This window comes from Amborella trichopoda, chromosome 6 (genome assembly GCF_054954075.1).
Source record: "Amborella trichopoda isolate Santa Cruz 75 chromosome 6, AtrichopodaSantaCruz75HAP2 v2.0, whole genome shotgun sequence".
NCBI classification, from domain to species: Eukaryota; Viridiplantae; Streptophyta; class Magnoliopsida; order Amborellales; family Amborellaceae; genus Amborella; species Amborella trichopoda.
The window spans coordinates 10,385,160-10,406,028 of record NC_142341.1 but is presented as its reverse complement, the minus strand read 5'-3'; positions in this window follow the sequence as shown (position 1 = coordinate 10,406,028).

Genomic DNA, 20,869 nt, shown 5'->3' with positions numbered 1-20,869 from the left:
ACTTGTTTCCTTGATTTAAAATTTGGAACTCACCATACCATAACCTGATGGGTATATTTGTGAAAACCTTTAATTTTGAGTTTCTAAATGTTTAGTTCAAATTTGGATGGTCTCTATTCAATATTAGGATTTTTTTCCTTCTTTTTTAGGCAGGTGTTGAGTGAATTTTTCTTTTGGGCGAGGTTTCTATAAGGTGCCTATATCATATAAGTAAGGTGCACATCCATATTTTGCCGCATAAGTAAGGTGCACGTCTATATTTTGCCGGAAGATGTAATTTCCAATAGCTTGAAATCTATGTTTAATTCTAATTATGAAATTTAAACTTTGAAAAACAGTGCAGATTGAGCATATAGTATAAACACTTAAATTTTTTACTAAGAGACGGTTCAAATAACTTGTTACGAAATACAATATTTTTTTTTGCTTTATATCCATACATCTTGAGATTGAAATGATCAATTGAAAGTTTTCCAACTTCAAAACATTCTTTTTGAGCTGCATCTTACTTCAATAGAATAAGGTTGTAACCTCTATATAATTTTGTTTCTTTTTTTTTTTTTTTCTTTTTTCTTTTTTTGTTTGTAAAATGTGGGGTCCTCAATGAGTACGTATCGCTAGGAGATATTTTTTTTATATGAAATCTAGGTTCACTTAAGAATAACCGAATGACTATTTTTTAAAAAAATTGATCTTTAAATTCTTCAACACTTAGATCTGACCTTCCTATAATTGGTTGTTTATGTTCCTAGGACATTATCAAGCGCAAATTGAAAAATAAGTTATTTGAGGTTAATTATGGGATTAAAGAGGTTAACATTTAACACCCTAAATATACTAACTGCTTTTACTTGAGTAAAAATTTCTACTTGGCTTCCACTTGAGAGAGTAAATGGACAATACATCACAAAATCTTGTGGTGAAATCCAAACGATTCCCAGGGTGTGCGGTTTGTGCAACTTGTCAACAATCAAAGGAAAGCGCACCTGCAAATTGTCAACAATCAAAGGCTAGGGGCCTAAATCCCCACCAATTTACCACTTTATAAAAATAGCTCAGGCTTAATTGATTAGCGCTTGATGATTTGGAATACTACATTCTAGACTCAATTTCTACCGAGGGTAGGAGCCATCTCCCCATTTAATCTCCCAAAAAACAAGCACACTTCTAAATTTAACAAAAATGCAATTTTAGTGTAAAATATAATCATGATAGATTGATAACCTATTCCCCTAATTATGCAATTTAAAGCGCAAAAAATACTGCGAATTGAGCACATCTATAAACACTTAAAAAAGAATAAATAATTATGATATTATGCACAATTTTAAGAAAAAGAAAAGTATAGAATGAGACCATTACCTTTGATAGAAAGTGGTCACAATTAAGCGTGACCATTAGATGTGAAATTGGGTAATGGCATTTATTCCATTGACCAAGTTCAAACTTTAAAAGAAATTTTTTCGAACTTCATGACACATCCAAGCTATCAAATTTGACATTAGATGGTTGTAAATAATTGTGACTACTTTGTTTCAAAGATAAATAATCTCATGGTATCCAATATTTTAAAAAAATAGTTTTTTTTTTTTCATATCTATATATCGGATAGGAGATGATCAAAGTGAAGATCTAACTTAAAAACAATTTTACCCGATTGATTTTTGACACGTGTCTTAGTTCAAGAGCACAAAGCCACAAAGGAGCGAATCTCATTCGACGTTTGCCCTAACTTGAAGATGATACCTCACCCCACGAATAACACAAAATTCAAAATATGTAATGTGATGAAATCCATATGACGTATGAGCGATCACAATTGAAACCATAATTTCTCAAAATATTTCATGGTTGCTGAAAATATCGCCCTCTCTAAAATGAGTTTCTCTCCCTAAAAAAAATCTAAAATTATGCTTGGAAACGCAACCGTTAGTTTCAAGATTTTTATCCCTAGCCAAAGGAGCAGTTTTTATTCCAAAGGGAGGGCCTGTTTTAAGATGATGTTTACACAATAAAGGTGCTTCTACATTGACGTGTGTGGATAGCATTATAGAGCCTTTTCTGGAAGCCCATCTTCTCTTCTCTTCTCTCTCTATACTCATTGTGGGCTCTCTCTCTCTAACATTTAAAAGAAAGATTCTCTTTCCAATTTATTGAGTCCCTCTACTCTTTCCCTATAAGCTTAGGCTTTATGAAAACAAAATAAAACCTCACCTCATACTCTCGTTTGTAAATCACTTTGGGCAATAGAAATGGATCTAAAATCAATTTCCAACACCGACAATAAGACGTGAAACTCAATAATTAATATAGATCTTGCAGATATATGAATACTTATTTTTAAGGTGAAATGAATGGTCTTAATAATTTATTACAATGTAAATTATTTTTAGAGCTTAAAATACTTTTTTTTTTTCACAATCATAATGTTCATGCCGAGGTGATCGATGTAAAGATATTTCAATACTTGAGCTATAATTTCCATAAATTATGAAGTGATGCTTTACTTATTCTAATAAGGTTGCGGCCCTATTAAACCATTTTCCCTCTCTCAATATGTGGCCTCCCTCTCTATTGAGTGTCTCTCTATCCATATTGTGGGTCTCTATCTGTCTCTCTATCTCTTTGCATATGAAACATATGCCGAAACTATTGAAGAATAGCGGCCTCTCTTTTAATATCACAAAAGTAGGGGTGTGTGGTCTTGCATCACTCGGAATATGAGAATATAGGTGGGAAGGGAATAAGGTCGTGGTGGTAGCACCCCATACCCATCTCGTTGTGGTTTCCATTCTCATTATTAACATCTTGAAAAAACTAACTTTTAATCTACTTGAAAAAGCAAATAAAGAAATTTTTTTTTGAGGATACAAGTGAGGGTGGCTAAGCTCGGGCATTTGCCCTAGCCTGGCCCATAAGCTACAAACTATGGCCCACGGCCTATTTTTTTTGTGACCCACGGCCTTCTTTTTTAGGGCTAGGCTGACAGGCCCATAAGCCAGTCAACCACGTGTGTGTGCATGCAGCTGGACCCATGCATGAATGATGATGATGGCATATGAGTATATGTGTTGAATATCGGTGAGATAGTGACTTGATGAGCATCTTGTGTCGATTGGAAAAATCTTGAGGAGATGGAGATGTTTGTGTTCCAAATTTTGGAATCATGTCGTGTTACCCCTCTCTTTTTCCTCTCTGTTGGAAAACTTAGGAATCATGTGGCATTGCCTCTCTCTCTCTCTCTAATCTATGGAAGATTGGGATGCATGCATGAAAAACATTGTAATCGTGGGGCATTACCTCAGGGTCGCAATCGGGTCGGTCGACCCAGAAAAGTTCTAGTCCGGGTCCATATTTTGGACCGGGTAGGTTTGGTTTGGGACCAAACATTTCGACTCGACTTGGGTCAGGTTCGGCTCCAATATAGGGTCGATCCAACCTGACCCAATATAAAAATATATATTATGTGGTATATAAATCAAGGGATAATCTAAACTTCACAACTCTTCAAATTACAAAGGTTCAAGATAGAGAGAGTTGTGAAGGGTGGATTTATTAGTTTTGTAGTCTATTTTTTTTTAAAAAAATTACTTTTGTGGGGCAATTTTGTAAATATTATTACAAGACAAATGGTACTTTTGCCATCTCCATAAGAGATAAAATTGAAATTTTAATTAAAGGATAATAGCACTCTACAAATAAAGTTTCAGGACATTAATTTCCAAAATGCCATTGTATTTTTGTAAAAATTTCAAATTTCAAATTTACTCTTGCTTAATGGTAAAGTTACCTATTTAAATAATTTTTTAATAAAAAAGTAATCATTGTTTTGATAAATACACCCATCACAACCCCTACTAACTTGAACCTTTTTATTTTGAGGGGTTGTTAACTCTAGACAAACCCATAAATCAAATATAGTATATTATATATAAATCAATTCTAATATATAAATTAATTCTTACTCTTTTAAATTTCTATATTTGGGCTTGGGTTAGGTCCAATGACTTGGACCTGACCTGGGTCCTTGGGTCGACTAGGGTATATGGAGTCGATATAGGTCAATATAAAACTAGGCCTGGTCAACGCGGACCAAACTGGACCCATTGCCACCCCATCCCCCTTATCTCTCTCTTTATATATATATATATATATATGAAGACATTACACAATGTTTATGGACAAAAATGAACAATGTTTTTATCCATAGGCTCATCACCGTCCAAAAAAATCAGACGACGTGCATTTTTCGACTACCACAGGCTTACCATTCACACAAAACCGCAACAGATGGCGAGCCGTCTATATATATATATATATATATATATATATATATATATATATATCACATTATGGAGTAATTTATCATTGTATTCAATAAATTTTGGACATCTAAACCCTTGTATTGTACATGAGCACTTTTTTAATAAGGGTAGTTTTGGTCATTAGGAGGGTGTGACGTCATCTAATGCTCCATGTGGGTCATGTCAGATCCTATGTAGATGACGTCACACCCCTTCTAATGACCAAAAATACCCTTACTAAAAAAAACTCTATGTACAAAACAAAGGTACATAAATATCTAAATTTTAGTGAATACAATATAGTGTGAGTACTCTACATATCCAAGATAGCTAGATAACCATAAATACAAATGTAGAAATGTTATACAACAAAGACCTTTAGATTTTATATGAAAATAGTAGTTGTATGAAAATGTATATGCGCATGAGCAATAGAAGGCAATCCTAAGATTCGAGTGAATCCCATATTAAGACTTCTATAAACTTGAAAAATAGAAGAGGGATGTAATTAATAACCCTCAATTGTCCTGGGGAAACATTCCATTATTGTGTGTCACTAAATAAAAATAAATAACATTGAATGCTAATGGATTATTTCATAAACACCTTTTTTTTTTTGATAATTCAGTGGGATAGATAAGCCCCTACCCATTTTTTTTTACGTAGATTAGGAACCACAACATTGTGACTACGGTGTGGGGTACTATCACCAAAACCCAAGACCCTTTTCCGAAATGATTTTTTTTTTTTTGGAGTGAGTCAATGGGGAGAGGGCCCCTACCCTTGGTAGGAATTGAACCTAGGACACAACTTTACATATTGCCAAACACTAACCATTTTTTTTCCTACTCATAATTACGTTAGTGTGCATTTGATTAGTTTTGTACTTAAAAGTGCAGTTCTAACGAGTATCTTTCCCCATACATTCCTCGTATGCTATGAGTTTACACGGTTCATTGTTACAAAACCTAATTCAATGATTAATACAACCCTTGATTAAATATCATTATAAAAAACCTAATTCAATGATTACTACAACCATTGATTAAATATCATTATAAAAAACCTAATTCAATGATTAATACAACCCTTGATTAAATATCATTATAAAAAACCTAATTCAATGATTAATACAACCCTTGATTAAATATCATTATAAAAACCTAATTCAATGATTAATACAACCCTTGATTAAATATCATTATTTTATAATAATTTTATTAAATGGTTTCCACTAAAAGGGTGGCAACGGGACCTCTTGGCTTGTCTCAGTCCAGCCTTGAAAACTAGGGCTTAGGTCACAAAATTTAACCCGAGAGCCAGGGCCACAATAGGTCCAGGCACGCCCGACTCTTTTTTTCTTTATTTTTTTGTGTGACAAATTGCTCTATTTATAGGCGAAAATTACAAAAAAGGCCGGTCAACCCTCTTTTTTTTATTTATTCAAAATTTTCCTCCAGTCTAAGGATTCTATCCTCGGACCGAACATCTTTTTTAGTTTTTTCGTTAGTAGGGCAATGTCCCAAGCTTTAGGAAAAAAACTAAAAAGTAAAATAAAATTCGGTCTGAGGATTCTGATAAGCAATTTTGGAAAAAATAAAAAAAAGGAGGGCTGACCAACCTTGTTTGTAATTTTTGCCTATAAACGAAGCATTTCGTATTTTACCAAAAATTTTAGGGTTCGTAAGTAAATCACTCTAATTTTATCTATCTTTTCATTACGTATATTACTAGGATTACACCAAGCATCTTTAGCCCAGTTCAGGCAAAATCGGGCTCGGGCCAGCCCTAGAAGGAATAGGGCTAGGCTAACAGCAGGACAGGTCTGGCCATTTCCAGCCGCACTCTTAAGTAACTTTGTCTGTATACTTAAAGGGTGTGGTTTCTATAAGGTTCTAACCTTGAACAATCCAATTAAGGCGCGCCTTCAAATTTGATCATAACATATAATTTTGATGTAAAATATTCTTAGGATTATCTCAAAATCTATTTTCATATCTAATTATAAAACTTTAAATTTTAAAAATGGTTAAAATCAAGTAGATCTATAAACATATGAAAATTTTGAAAATGAACAGTCTAGATAATGTGTTGTAAGATAAATTATTTCTAGGACTCAAAATTCTTTTTTCTTTTAAAATCATATTTCAATATCGAGATGCTCAATTACGGGGCTTTCAACATTAAAACAACCTTTCGCTATGGATTTTTGAGGTGCTCAATTATGGGGCTTTCAACATTAAAACAACCTTTCGCTATGGATTTTTGAGGTGCATCGGTAGTTCTACCTTTTTAAAGTTGCAACCTTATATAAACTTTTTCTATACTTAAGGAAAAATGAATTGCTTTAGCATGGGGAGATGATAGCTCCCATTAGTTGAGACAAAGCACTTGAGATGCTACTGACTATAAAATTGCAATAAAATAAGATGGCCGCTCATTAGAAAATTGCCATAAAATAAGGCCAAGCAAGTACATTGATATTTATGGGATGCTTGCTTTTGTTAAGCTTATCTTACACCATAGATTATTCAACCATGTTTTTCTTTTGGGTAATTTTAACTCATTTTTAACATTTCCAATGCTTTTGGTACCTATATCTTATGTTTGAAACCTCAAGATACTTGGAATTTGCCAAATGCTGATGTTGAATATTTGAAAAAGCATTAGTGGTTGAGTGCTTGTAGCATGTTAAGTAAGCATTCCTGTTGGAATTCCGTTATTCGGAATTCTAGCTTTCACTTTTAAGGGGGTCATTAGAACCTGACAAAATGATTGTTTCCAACTTAGTCCACACAAACAAACAACTTGTGAGATGCATGGAGAGAGAGAGCTCTAATATGACTTCTGAGGTTTTCTATTTTAGAAATAGAAGTCTATTTTAGAAATAGAAGTTATAGTTTCTTATTGGAAATAGTTTTATAAGGTTGCAATCTTAAAATGTAGAATTATAGATGCACTTCAAAAATCCATCAAAAAAAGTTGTTTCAGTATTAAAAACACCTCTCAATGATCATCTCGACAACGAGATGTATGAATATGAAAAAAAAAAAAAAAAGCACTTTGAGTCCTAAAAATAGTGCATCTTGCAATACATTATCTAGACCATCCATTTTCAATTGTCATATGTTTATAGATCTACTTGATTGTAACCATTTTTGGAGTTTAAAATTCTATAATTAAATATAAAAATAGATTTTGAGATACCCTAAGAGTGTTTTACAACAAAATTACATATTATGATAAACTTTGGAGGCGCGCCTTAATTGGATTGTTTAATGTTGTAACCTTATAGAAACCAAACCCTTTTTTATTTGATATTTAGAGAATGAAGATTTTTGTAAATTGTGATTAATTTTTTTAAATTAACAAATAAAAGATGTCTAATTTAAGTTACTTCTTTTTCTTCTTTTTTTTTTTTAATGATAATGTGAAACCTAGTAATACCAATAGCATGGAAATATAAAATGGGCAATTATTAAAGGGTGTGATTTGTATAAGGTTGCAACTTTAAACAATCAAAGTAAGATGGACCTCTAAATTTTATCATAAGTGTAATTTTGGTGCAAAAATTCTTAGTATGGCTTGATAATCCATTTTCACCTCCAATTATAAAATTTTAAACTCTAAAAATGGATCAAATCAAGTAGATCTATAAATATGTGAAAATCTTGAAAATAGACAACCTAGATAATGTGTTGCAAAAATACATTATTTTTTGACAAATATTCAGAAACTTTTATTTATCAATAAGAGAGATTACAACAAATGATGTACAATATTGGAATTTCTAACCTCAAAAAAAGAAATCCCTTTCTTTGCCAAGAAATTAGCAACCTCATTTGCTTCACTTTAGATATGGTTGAATGATATAAGTATAGCATAAGCCAAATCCATCACTTCCAACCAAACAGATCTCAATAGCCAAGGGACATGTTGTTCTTTTCTTACACCACTTGATGACATTCAAAGAATCAGCTTCCACCATACATATGTTGACCTAAAGTCTTTTTTTAAATAACTTTAAGCCATGCTACAAAGAAGCAAATTCAATGCGATTTGTTGTGGCAAGCCCACATGGACCTGCATAACAACACAAAATCTCTCTATTCCAATCTCTCACAATCCCTCCCATGCCAGCCACCGGTGGATTACCCAAAGAACTTCCATTAAAATTAAGCTTATAAATACCAAAAAGATGAGCCTCCCATTTCATCATCGGCCTAACTTTAACCACATTCATCCTTACTAAATTCAGGAGGTTTAAAACCACATCAATCTCTGAAATTCCCCATCCCTCTTTAGTTGTCGAAAACCAACACCACAATGTATGTTTGGTATTTCTCTAAATCCTTTCCATTGACAACGAATTACCTTCAAATGTCTTGCGATTTCTCTCTTTCCATATCTCCCAAAGAATAGCCTTTCTAAGGATTTTCCAAATATCATATCCCACTTTAGGCAAGTTGGGAATGGAGAAATGTGAAATAATATCATTGACCAAGAATGGAAGCACAAATGAAACTCCTAATTACTGAAAACTTCACCTCCAAATGGTTGGCACAAAGGGGCAATGTAAGAATTAATGGGCCCCCATTCCACATCACTCTTATAATTCAAAAAGACATTTGGCAAAACTTTTCCCCTCTTTATGAGATTATCAACAATCTTGCATTGCCAATCAAATGAAAGTCTGGGCCTTATGTAGGATATGCCACTTCCAAATCTGTGAGAGCTGAGGCTGAGACCATGACCATGACCATCGATCATGAAAAAGTTACTTTTAGGCAAACTTCACACTTAACTTTCCATCACTTTCTAACTCCCAAACAACATCATCACCCTCATACCTTGATATGTAAACCGAGTCCAGCCACAGTAGCAAAGATACGACTTGATCACCCAAACTAGCAGGCACTCTGTTATATCACAAACTGATATTCCAAATCTATTGATCCCCTAACCTTTCCACCAAATTAACAACTCTTGTTTGGGGATTAATAGTCTTATTATATAGATATGGGAAAGATATCTTTAAAGGCCTATCCCCCAGCCACTTTTAGTGCAAAAAAGATACACTCTCACCCTTTCCAACCATCCATTGAACATTTCTATCAACAAAAGCTTTATTGGAAGAGATAGCTTTCCACACGGTAGACACATTAGAGCATCCCCTACCTCTTCCTATCCAAACCCCATTTCTATCCAGCCCATATTGAGCCACCAAAACTCTTTGCCACAAATGATGTGGTGATGAATGCTTCTCCACCACCACTTAGATAGTAAAGCTATATTCATCAAGACTATTTTTCTAAACCATAAGCCCCCATCACTCTTAGGAGTACACACTTTATCCCACCTCAATAAATGATATTTCTTTTCCTCCCTAAAACTTCCCCAAAGAAAATTTCACATCAGGCTCTTAATCCTTTTAACTACCAATGCATGCATTTGAAGAATGGACATCTGATAGATAGGCAATTTGTTAAACATCACTTAATAAACGTAATTCTACCCCCTAAAGAAAGATATTTTGGTTTCCACATATCTAATTTAAGTTGAATTCTTTGGATAACCTTATCCCCAAATACAATTCCAAGTCTAGAATCAGAGATAGGTACAACCAAATAAGTGAATAGAAAAGAACTAGTCTTATAACCTAAAATCTTAACCAATGAAGAGACCATTGTAGCACTATATCCAATCCTGATTAAAGAGGTCTTATCAAAATTTAATTTAACTCCCAAAGCAACTTCGCAACACCATACGAATCTACAGATATTCCTAACCTGTGATTGGTTAGCCCCACAAAAAATTAGAGTGCCATCCGCATACTGCAGGTGAGACACACACAAACCATTTGCACTCACAAAAAAACCGCGAAAATACTCCTTTACTTCTAGGTTTTGTAGCATGAGCCTAAAACACTCGGCATAAAGAGTAAAGAGAAAGGGTGAAAGTGGATCCTCTTGTCTCGATCCTCGGGATGCCTTGATGAAACCTTTAGGACTACCATTGATCAAAATAGAGAATGAGCAAAAGATAAACAACCATGAATCAAATTTCTCCATCTAGACCTAGGCACCCATACACATCATTATCTCTTGAAGGACACAATATTCCACCCCATCATAGGCCTTCTCCATATCTAGTTTAATAATCAATCCTTGGTCACTACTCAAAGCTTTAGACTGGATGCATTCCATAGCAATTACAACACTACCGGTGATCATCATGTCTTGAATAAAAGTTGCATGTGTTCATGAAACCACTAAATGAAGGACGACCTTAAGCCTCTCAGCCAATAGCTTAGCCACAATTTTGTAGAGACTTGTAAGAAGGCTAATATCACTTAGTGAACCAATAGTGAAATTCTTTGATATGAGAGAGATATAGGTAGAATTAATCCCCTTAAATACCTCCCCTTTAACCATAAACTCCTTCACCATATCCAACAATTCTCTACTCACCAAATTCCAAAACTTTTGAAAGAATAAGAGTGGGTAACCATCAAGACCTGGGGCTTTATCTCCAGGCAAAGAAAAAACTACATTTTTTTAGTTCCGACAAAGGGAGCTCAACTTCTAACTGTGCAACAGCTTGAGCTGGTAAGACCTGCATACTTGGTAAGAATGAGAGTTTTGAAGAGAAAACCTTCAGGAAATGCTGAATAATACCATATTCTAAATCACCCACATCACCATCAACAACACCAAGGATTGAACGGTCATTAGTGTACCTCCTAGATAACAATGACATGAAAAAATTTAGTGTTCATATCCCCTCCTTGAGTCATTCAATGCGAGACCTTTGTTTCCAATATGCTTCCTCCATTCTAAGAAACTCATGAAAAGATGATAACAAAATATTATTCTGAAGGAGAATCTCACCTGTAAAGACCTTGATATCTTGAATATTTTGGCCAAAAGTTTGAATCTCCTCCAGTTTATTATCAATCTTAGATCTCAGCTGACACCTAGTTTCCTTTTTCCTGTTTAACAATTGGACGCTTTTTGTGAAGTTGAAAATCCGTGCTGCCAGAGATAACAGTATTAGCCCAAGTATTTTTAACTAGATTTAGCACTTCTCTCTCTTCCAACCACGTCAACTCCATTCTAAATGGCCTGGGACCCCTACAGCCAAATTAGTGCTGAAAAGGAGTGGCCATGATCTGAGGAAAGCATAGGAAGACCCTTTACAAGAAGTTGAGTGAAAGCTTTCAACCAATCTTGCAAAATGAGGATATGTGGTTTGAACTTTTTAACAATACAAAGAACAAGTTTCCTACGAAGAGTATCCCCCATGCTCTTAACATTCCAATTGACTATGATCATTTAAAGGTAAGAACTCGAACCTAGGCCTTAACATGCGGCCCATCACCATCTGGCTCCTCTGAAGAATAAGAATCCCACAGAGGACTGGAGGAGCTACTTTCTTCGATATTGATCACCACCGGATCTCCATTGCGTTTAACCACTCCACCACTCATCATTCTTCTTGCAACAATCCTTGCCGATGACCTCAATGGCGCTTTAGCGAGTTTCTTTTTTCCTTTTAACTGCTTAGCCGATGTCTTTGGGGTCTCACCTCTATTAAGAACATTACTAACCTTTATAGCAGATTTTGCCTTCTTCAAGTTTGCCTTTATCACCTGATAAACTATAGCAAGTGGGATATTGAAGGACAAACCCATATCATCCAACATATGAGAAACTGCATTTTCCTCCTCTCCATCGTCTTCTTCATTCTCCTCAAGTAAACCCTCCCAATTGGGGTCTGGCAGGCTACAGATCATGTGTAATAACATTCAATAGGGACGCTGGAATTGTTTCTCCTATAAAAAACTCTCCATCATTTTGAGCATCAGATACCACCGAATTATACATATTTCCTTATCTATCCGAATCCAGCAATTTCAAGGCTTGAGGGTCAATATGGGCTTTAGGCCTATTCACATTTCGCTTCTTTGCTAAAAGACAAAATGATAAGACTCTTCTCCTCATCTTCCGGTAGATATAACACACCATGAAAAAAAAAAAAAAAACTACTTGCACCCTTTCCTTCAAGGGAAACATTAATAAGAAAAAGGTCATGTTCCCACCTACATCTTGATCTTCCTTGGAAGCAGAGTAGCAGCACATCTCAATAATTTTATTTTAACATAGCTAAGTTCATCACCATTAATGGATGCCCAATCAATATCAAAGAACTCTTCGCATGAATTCGCTAGCTTTGAAAGATAGCCAAGTTCTAAACATAAAAAAGAGGGAAAATATCTATATATCCCCTATTTTTAGGTTTTATTTCTTGATAAACCTAAAGTTTCAAAATATATCTTCTAACCCCTTGGCCACCTTAAATCTATTTTTTAACCTAAACAAATATGAGAAAGACATGTTCTTTCTAAACCCAATCATTTCCTCTCTTCACTTATATACCCTAAACTTCTCTCTTTCTCTCTCTCTTCCTGCCTCTCTCACTTTCTCTCTCTTTCTCTCCTCATGTGTTTCTCCAAACACCTCTCTTTCTCCTCCCGATAACCTTTTATATCCATGAAGCCATTCTCTCTCTCTAGAGGAGGCCATGGCCGAAACCCCTGCAAATGTCAAAAACCGGCAAACTCTCTTCCCCGTCCTCGTTCTCCCATTCTCCCTCTTCCCCATCTCTACAACTTAGGCAAGAGAGATTTGAGTGGAGATTTGAGGAGATTGGGGAGGTTTTGTAGTTTGAAAGGTAATAGTGGTTTTGTTTGAGAGAGGGATTTGGAAGGGGTTTTGTTGGAGTGTAATGGGCTAAAACATTCTTCTGAAAGTGCTGAGATTTTTGAAAATCTCTCTCTCTCTCTCTCTCTCTCTCTCTCTCTCTCTGTATCTCGGTGTATGTGTTTTATTTATTGAAAAAATGTAAACAGATGTCAAGTTAGTTTCTTATCGGATTTGAATCCACAAGGCTTTGACAATGAATTGTCTATTTGTTTGTTGGGCCCCATGGGCTACCCCAATATCCAGCAGCAGATCCATTATATCTGGTAGTGGACCCCTAAATGTGAGACCACATTAGTACACTATTCTGAGAAAAATGTGAATGGTGAAGGAACTGTTGCAGGCTTGGATCATCTCTTTGAGTGTAAGTCCATTTTCATCAGAGGTGTAATGGGCTAAAACATTCTTCTGAGATTCGAGGTTTTCTTGTTCGAAATTTAGGATTTGTTAAGGGGTCTTGCCTAAGTTGCAGAGGTGTAATGGAAACGTGAAGAGATAGAGATATGAAAGACAGAGAGAGAGAGAGAGAAAGGGTGCAGGGACATAGAGAAAGAGAGAGAAATTTGAGAGTATGGTTTTTAAGACATGTCTCTTTAGATTTGTTTGGCCTAAAAAAATAGGTTTAAATTAGCTCAGGGGGTTAGAAGAAATAAAATTTACAATTTTTATACCCCAAGATATCTTTTAAAACCTTGGGTTTATTGTGAAATGAAACGTAAAAATAGGGGATATGGAGATATTTTCACTAAAAAAGAATATTCCAAAATCTCACCCCAATATAATCTTTATGGAAGAAAGAGACATCGGAAGACAGCTTCCACTGGTCCAAAGTTATCAACTTACCTTGACTCTTCAAAACCGATTTTGAAGTGCCTCTTTCTGATATTAAGAGGGAAACCACTCTATTAGCATCAAAAGATCGGACTTCTAGTGCATAAGGCATACCCTATCCCCTTCTAGCCTATTCACTCAAACCAAAAACATCATTAGAAGTAGGAGAAAAAGAGTCGACCACCATTGATGAAACATGATTCCTAGATTCCACAAGATTATCACAACGAATCACGAGGAAGCACCGGCATTTCCCATCATCTTCACCCTCCTTTGTCTCTCCCGCCTCACAAGAATCACCCACTATCTATCCCCCTAACTGCTCAAAATGTACTATTTTTGGGATTTAAAATCTTTTTTTTTTCCATATATTCATACATCTCAATGTCGAAATGATTAATTAGAGGTTAGGATGTGTGTATGTGGCACTGCCTCTCTCTCTCTCTCTCTCTCTCTCTCTCTCTCTCTCTCAAATCTAATGGAGATTGGGATCTCTCCCAAATCTCATGGAGATTGGGATATATGTGTTGAAGACTTGGAATCATGTGGAATTGTGCTTCTCTCTGCCAAATATTAGGAAGATTCGGATGCGTGCATGGGAAAATATTCGAATCATGGTGCATTGCTTCCTAAGGTGGCAAGCGGGTCGGTTGATCCAAAACGGTCCTAGTCCGGGTCCATGTTTTGGATGGGGCAGGTTCGGTCTAGGTCCAAATGTTTAGACTCGACCTGTGTCAAGTTTGGTTCCTTGGCAGGGTCGACACGACCAGGCCCAATATAATATATATACTCGACCTGTGTCAAGTTTGGCTCCATGGCAAGGTCGACACGACCAGACTCAAGATAGCTAGAGAAGCATGAATACAAATATATAAATGTTACATGCCTCCCCCCCCCCCCCCCCCCCCCCCCCCCCCCCCCCCCCCCCCTCTCCCTAAGATAGCTAGAGAAGCATGAATACAAATATATAAATGTTACACCCCCCCCCCCCCCCCCCCCCCCCTCTCCCTAAGATAGCTAGAGAAGTATGATTACAAATATATAAATGTTACACAAGAAAAACCTTTAGATTTTACATGAAAATAGTATTTGTATATGCGCTTAACGTTATACCGCATGAAAAAACCCCATAAGGAGTGAAAAGAAAAAGAAAAAAAAGGGATCCAATAAAATAAAAAAAGGCGAGAGAGAGAGAGAGAGAACATAGGGGTGTTTAAAAGATAAAACCCAAAAAGGGGTTTTTTCACTACTGTAGAGAGAGAACGGGGAGAAGGCAGCACCTTCCATCCACCAGCGATGAGCTCCATGAGCGGCCATCTCCACTAGCGAGCACCCTCCACCGCTGAATACCCTTCATCCATTGGTAAGCATCTCGATAGGCCATTCCAAGGGTCATTTTTGCGATTTCCCACACTCTACACTCAGCTGAAAACATGAATAGTTGATGTGCTCTGCACCTGCTTCCCCAAGCCATTGGAAGACCATCTTTAGGGTTTTTTGAGGTAAGAAAGAGATTATCATGTTGATACTTGTGATGTAACCTTGTATTTTCTCCAAGTTATTGTTGTTTTCTCATTTAATTGTAAGCCTCAAGTTTTGGTCAAAAACTTGAGAAGAAACTATATTGTAACCTTCATTTGTTTTTAGTGGATTCCTCTTTCGGATGAGCCCCGTGGTTTTTTCCTTCACATTGAAGGTTTTTCATGTTAAATCTTGTGTTGTGATTGTGCTTGGTAGAACTTTCCTTTCCCTTTTAGTGATTTTTATTTTTCTTGCCACTTAGCAAATTGCCCATTTTCAGCATTTGTAAAACATACATTGTGGGATATGCATTTACCTTTGATTCACATATAAAAGGGAAGGGCATTGCTTCCCAACAACTAGTATCAGAGCATTTGGATATCAAGTGTTTGTTTTTATTCGTGCATAAATCAATGATGGATGCAAATACCTCTACATGGATGATTAGTTTGAATAGGGATAATTGGTCAATTTGGATGGCCAAGATGGAAGACCTTCTCTATTCTAGAGACCTCTATTGGCCAATTGAGGGGATAAAGAAGAAGCCAAAAACTGGAAAGAAATTATTTGCATCCAGCAATGGTTAGATGATACTGTGTTCTACTATGTATCAATGAAAACTAGTGCAATTTCCTTGTGGAAGAAATTGCATGATTTGTATGAGAAAGACGGTCGGAAATAAGGCATTTTTAATTAGAAAACTTGTAAACTTGAAGTTTAAGGAGAACGGGTCGGTTGCGGAGCACTTGAATGAAATGCAAAGCATTGTATATCAGTTGGCGGCAATGAAGATGGTGCTAAATGATGAGTTGCAAGCACTGTTGTTGTTGAGCTTATTGCTTGACACTTGGGAGACCCTTGTTGTATCCCTTAGCAACTCAGCACCCAATGAGATTATTACCATGAGCCAAGTTACAAGTAGTCCGTTGAATGAAGAAGTGAGAAGAAAATCTTCAGATTCCTCCCACTCACACGCATTAATAACTGAAGAATGAGGGAGACTGAAGAATAGAGAAAATCATCAAAACAAATCAAAAGGGAAATCCAAGTCTAGAAAATGAGCGACTTGTTACTATTACAAGAAGCTCAGACATATAAAGAAGGAGTGTTGGAAGTTCAAAAGAGATAAAAAAGAATGAAAATGTGGCAATGGAAACAAAAAACATCAGGAAACCACTACAGTTGCATCCGATGACATTATAATATTCTTGATGTGTGGTGAAGGTTGTGTTCGTGCAGCAAGTGATAATTCAAATTGGGTGATTGATTCAGGAGCATCATTCCATGCTACTTCACATAAAGATTTATTTACCATGTACAAGTCGGCAGATTTTGGTTCGGTAAGGATGGGAAATAATTGAGCATCTAAAATTATTGGAATGAGTGATGTTTACATTACTACTAATACCGGCTACAAGTTGGTCCTCAAGGATGTGAGACATGTTCCAGACCTTAGATCGAACCTCATCTTAACATGAATGCTTGATAATGAAGGGTATGAGTCACAATTTGACAATAGAGTGTCGAAGTTGAAAAAAGGCTCTCTTGTTGTAGCAAGAAGCTAGAAATGTTGTTCTCTCTACAAGACTGAAGCCCAGGTATCCAAAGGTGACGTGAACACTGCCTTTGAAGAATCTCTATCTGATTTGTGGCATCAACGACTTGATCACATGAGTGAAAAAGGTTTGGAGATTTTGGTGAAGAGAAATTCTATTCCAAGTCTTAAAGGTACGTCCTTAACCCCTTGTGATCATTGTTTAGTAGGAAAACATCATAGAGTTTCCTTTTCACATGCTAAAGCTAAACGGGATACTGAAATACTTAATTTAGCTTACTCTGATGTTTGTGGCCCTACAAGTGTAAAAACTATTAGTGGTGCTTTGTACTTTTTCACTTTCATTGATGATGCATCCAGTAAAGTTTGGAGTTTTGTCATGAAGAGTAGAGACCAAGTATTTACAATTTTTCAAAAGTTTCATGACATGGTTGAAAGACAAACATCAAAGTCCTTGAAATACCTTTGCACAGATAATGGTGGAGAATACACCTCAAGGAAGTTTGAAGACTATTGTGTCAAGTATGACATACGACATGAGAAGACTGTTCCCTTGCACACCGCAACATAATGGTGTTGCAAAAAGAATGAATCGTACCATAATGAAAAGGGCTAAAAGCATGCTTTTATCAACTGAGTTACCAAAAGAGTTTTGGGGTGAAGCTATGAATACAATGTGCTACTTGATAAATCTATCTCCTTCGGCTCCATTGGAAAGGGATGTGCTAGAAAGAGTGTGGACTAACAAAGATGTATCCTACTCATTCTTCTGAGTCTTGGCATCCAAGGCTTTCATACATGTACCTAAAGAGCATCAAAGCAAGTTAGATGACAAAGCAACCTATTGTGTATTCTTAGGTTATAGAGATGATGAATTTGGGTACAGGTTGTGGGATCTCAAGGCCAAGAAGTTGTATAGAAGCCGAGATGTGATCTTTTATGAAAACCAAATACTTTTCGATTTTGATAAGGGGGAATCGCCAAAGAGGCTTGTAGATGAGCTACCAGAAGCACAAGCTCCTTTACCCATACATAATGATGATAGGCAGCAAGGTCAAGATGAAGATGACCAAGTTTGGGGTGGTGAAACTCCACAAAATGATGATGTACATGTTGATGTTGAGCAGGGGGAGCAACCTCCTCAAGAAGAACCACCTATGATGAGAAGGTCACAAAAGGAACGAAAAGCCTCAACAAAATATCCATCATTAGTGGATGTCACACTCACAGAAAGTGGTGAACCATAAAGTTTTAAAGAAGCTATGGTACATGAGCAAATGAACAATGGAAGAAAGTCATGCAAGAATAACTTGAATCCTTGCATAAGAATAAAACCTATGAGCTTGTTGAGCTACCAAAAGGATGAAAAGCTTTGAAAAACAAGTGGGTACTTAGGTTGAAAAATGAAAATGACAATAAAAAAATGAGATAAAAGGCAAGGCTGGTTGTCAAGCGATTCAGGCAAAAAAAGGGTGTTGATTTTGATAAAATCTTTTCTCCCGTTGTGAAGATGACTTCTATTCGCATCATCCTATGTCTAATTGCTAGTCAAGACTTGGAGATTGAGCAGTTAGATGTCAAGACAACCTTCTCGCATGGAGATTTAAAGGAAGAAATATATATAGAGCAATTAGAAGGTTTCCTAATGAAGGGCAAGGAGCACATGGTATGCAAGCTGAAGAAGAGCGTGTATGGATTGAAGCAAGCTCCACGACAATGGTATAAAAAGCTCGACTCTTTTATGATGAGTCATGGTTTTACTAGAACGACTGCAGACCATAGTGTTTACCTTAGAAAGTATTTTGAGTCTTCTTTTATTATTCTCATGTTATATGTTGATGATATGCTTATCGTTGGTCAAGATGCTAATTTGATTGACAAGTTGAAGAAAGAATTGAACAAGGTTTTTGGCATGAAGGACTTCGGGGCTGTAAGACAAATTTTGGGCATGACAATCAAGCGTGATAGGAAGAACAAAAGGTTGTGGCTATCACAAGAAAAGTACATTGAGAAGGTACTTGAAAGATTCAACATGAAGAATGCTAAGCCAGTCAGTACACCATTAGCTAGTCACTTCAAGTTCAGTACCAAGTTATCTCCAACCAGCAGTGAAGAGAAGAAGGAAATGGAGAAGATCTCCTATGCTTCAGTCGTAGGGAGTTTGATGTACGCTATGGTGTGCACAAGGCCTGACATGGCACATATCATCAGTGTAGTTAGCAGATACTTGGCAAATCTAGGCAAACAACATTGGGAAGTTGTAAAATGGATTTTAAGGTATTTAAGAGACACATCTAAAGTTTGTCTATGTTTTGAAAACTCATTACCCTTGGTGGAAGGCTATACAGATGCGGATATGGTATGAGATCTTGATCGAAGAAAGTCTACTTCAGGTTACTTGTTTACTTTTGCAGGAGGAGCCATTTCTTGGCAATCAAAGTTGCAAAAATGTGTCGCACTTTCAACTACAGATGCAAAGTATATTGCTGCCACAGAAGCCTGTAAGGAGATGCTATGGTTGAAGCGTTTTCTTATGGAGTTGGGTTTGAAGCAAAAGGAGTATGTAGTTAGATGTGACAGTCAAAGCGTCAGTGATCTGAGCAAGAATGCTACATTTCACTCTAGAACCAATCACATTGAGGTGCGGCACCATTGGATTCGAGATGTCTTAGAAAATGGGTTGATGAAGACTTGCAAAATTCATACCGATCGAAATCCGATAGACATGATGGCGAAGACAGTACCAAAGGAGAAGCATGACTTATGCAGAGTTTTGGCCGACATGGGTGCCAAGTGAGCATCCAGTATGGGGGAGCCTTTCTGATGGGTCTGGAGGAGTAGTTTGTTGGGTGATTACCTTGTGGGGTCCAGCCCCATAAAAAGTGAAAAGAAAAACAAGAAAAGAAAAAGGGACCCAATAAAATAAGAAAAGGTTAGACAGAGAGAGAGAGAGAGAACATATGGGTGTTTAAAAGACAAAACCTAAAAAGGGGTTTTTTCACTACTATAGAGAGAGAACGGGGCGAGGGCAACACCTTCCATCCGTCAGCGATGACCTCCATGAGCGACCATTTCCACTAGTAAGCACCTTCCACCACTAAGTACCCTTCATCCATTGGTGAGCATCTCGATAGGTCATTCCAGATGCCATTTTTGCTATTTCTCACACTCTACACTCAGCTAAAAACATGAACAGTTGGTATGCTCTGCGGCTGCTTCTCCAAGTCATTGGAAGGCCAATCTTTGGGGCTTGTTTTGGTGGAAAAGAGATTATCTTGTTGTTGCTTGTGAGACAACCTTGTATTTTCTCCAAGTTATTGTTCTTCTCTCATTTGATTGTAAGCCTCAAGTTTTAGTTGAAAACTTGAGAAGAAACTATATTGTAACCCTCATTATTTTTAGTAGATTCCTATCTCAGATTTGCCCCTTAGTTTTTTCCCTTCACATTGAAGGGTTTTCCATGCTAAATCTTGTGTTATGATTTTGCTTGGTGGAACTTTCCTTTCCCTTTTTGTAATTTGTGATTTCTATTTTTCTTAGCACTTAGTAAATTGTACATTTTCAGTATTTGTAAAACATACATTGTGGGATATGCTTTTGCTTTTGATTCACACATAGAAGGGAATGGCATTGCTTCCCAACGCTAATAACCCTCAATTGTCATGTGGAAACATTCCATTATTGTGTATGTCATTGGGTACTAAATAAAAATTAAATAGCACTAAATGCTTGCAGATTATTTCATAACATAATTATGTTAGTAACCAATTGATAAGTTTTGTACTCAAAAGTGCAGTTCCTAGTCCAACGAGGGTCTTTCCCCATATTTTTCTCGGATGCCCTTAGTTTATTCGGCTCATTGTTGCATAACCTAATTAAGTAATTAATACAACCGT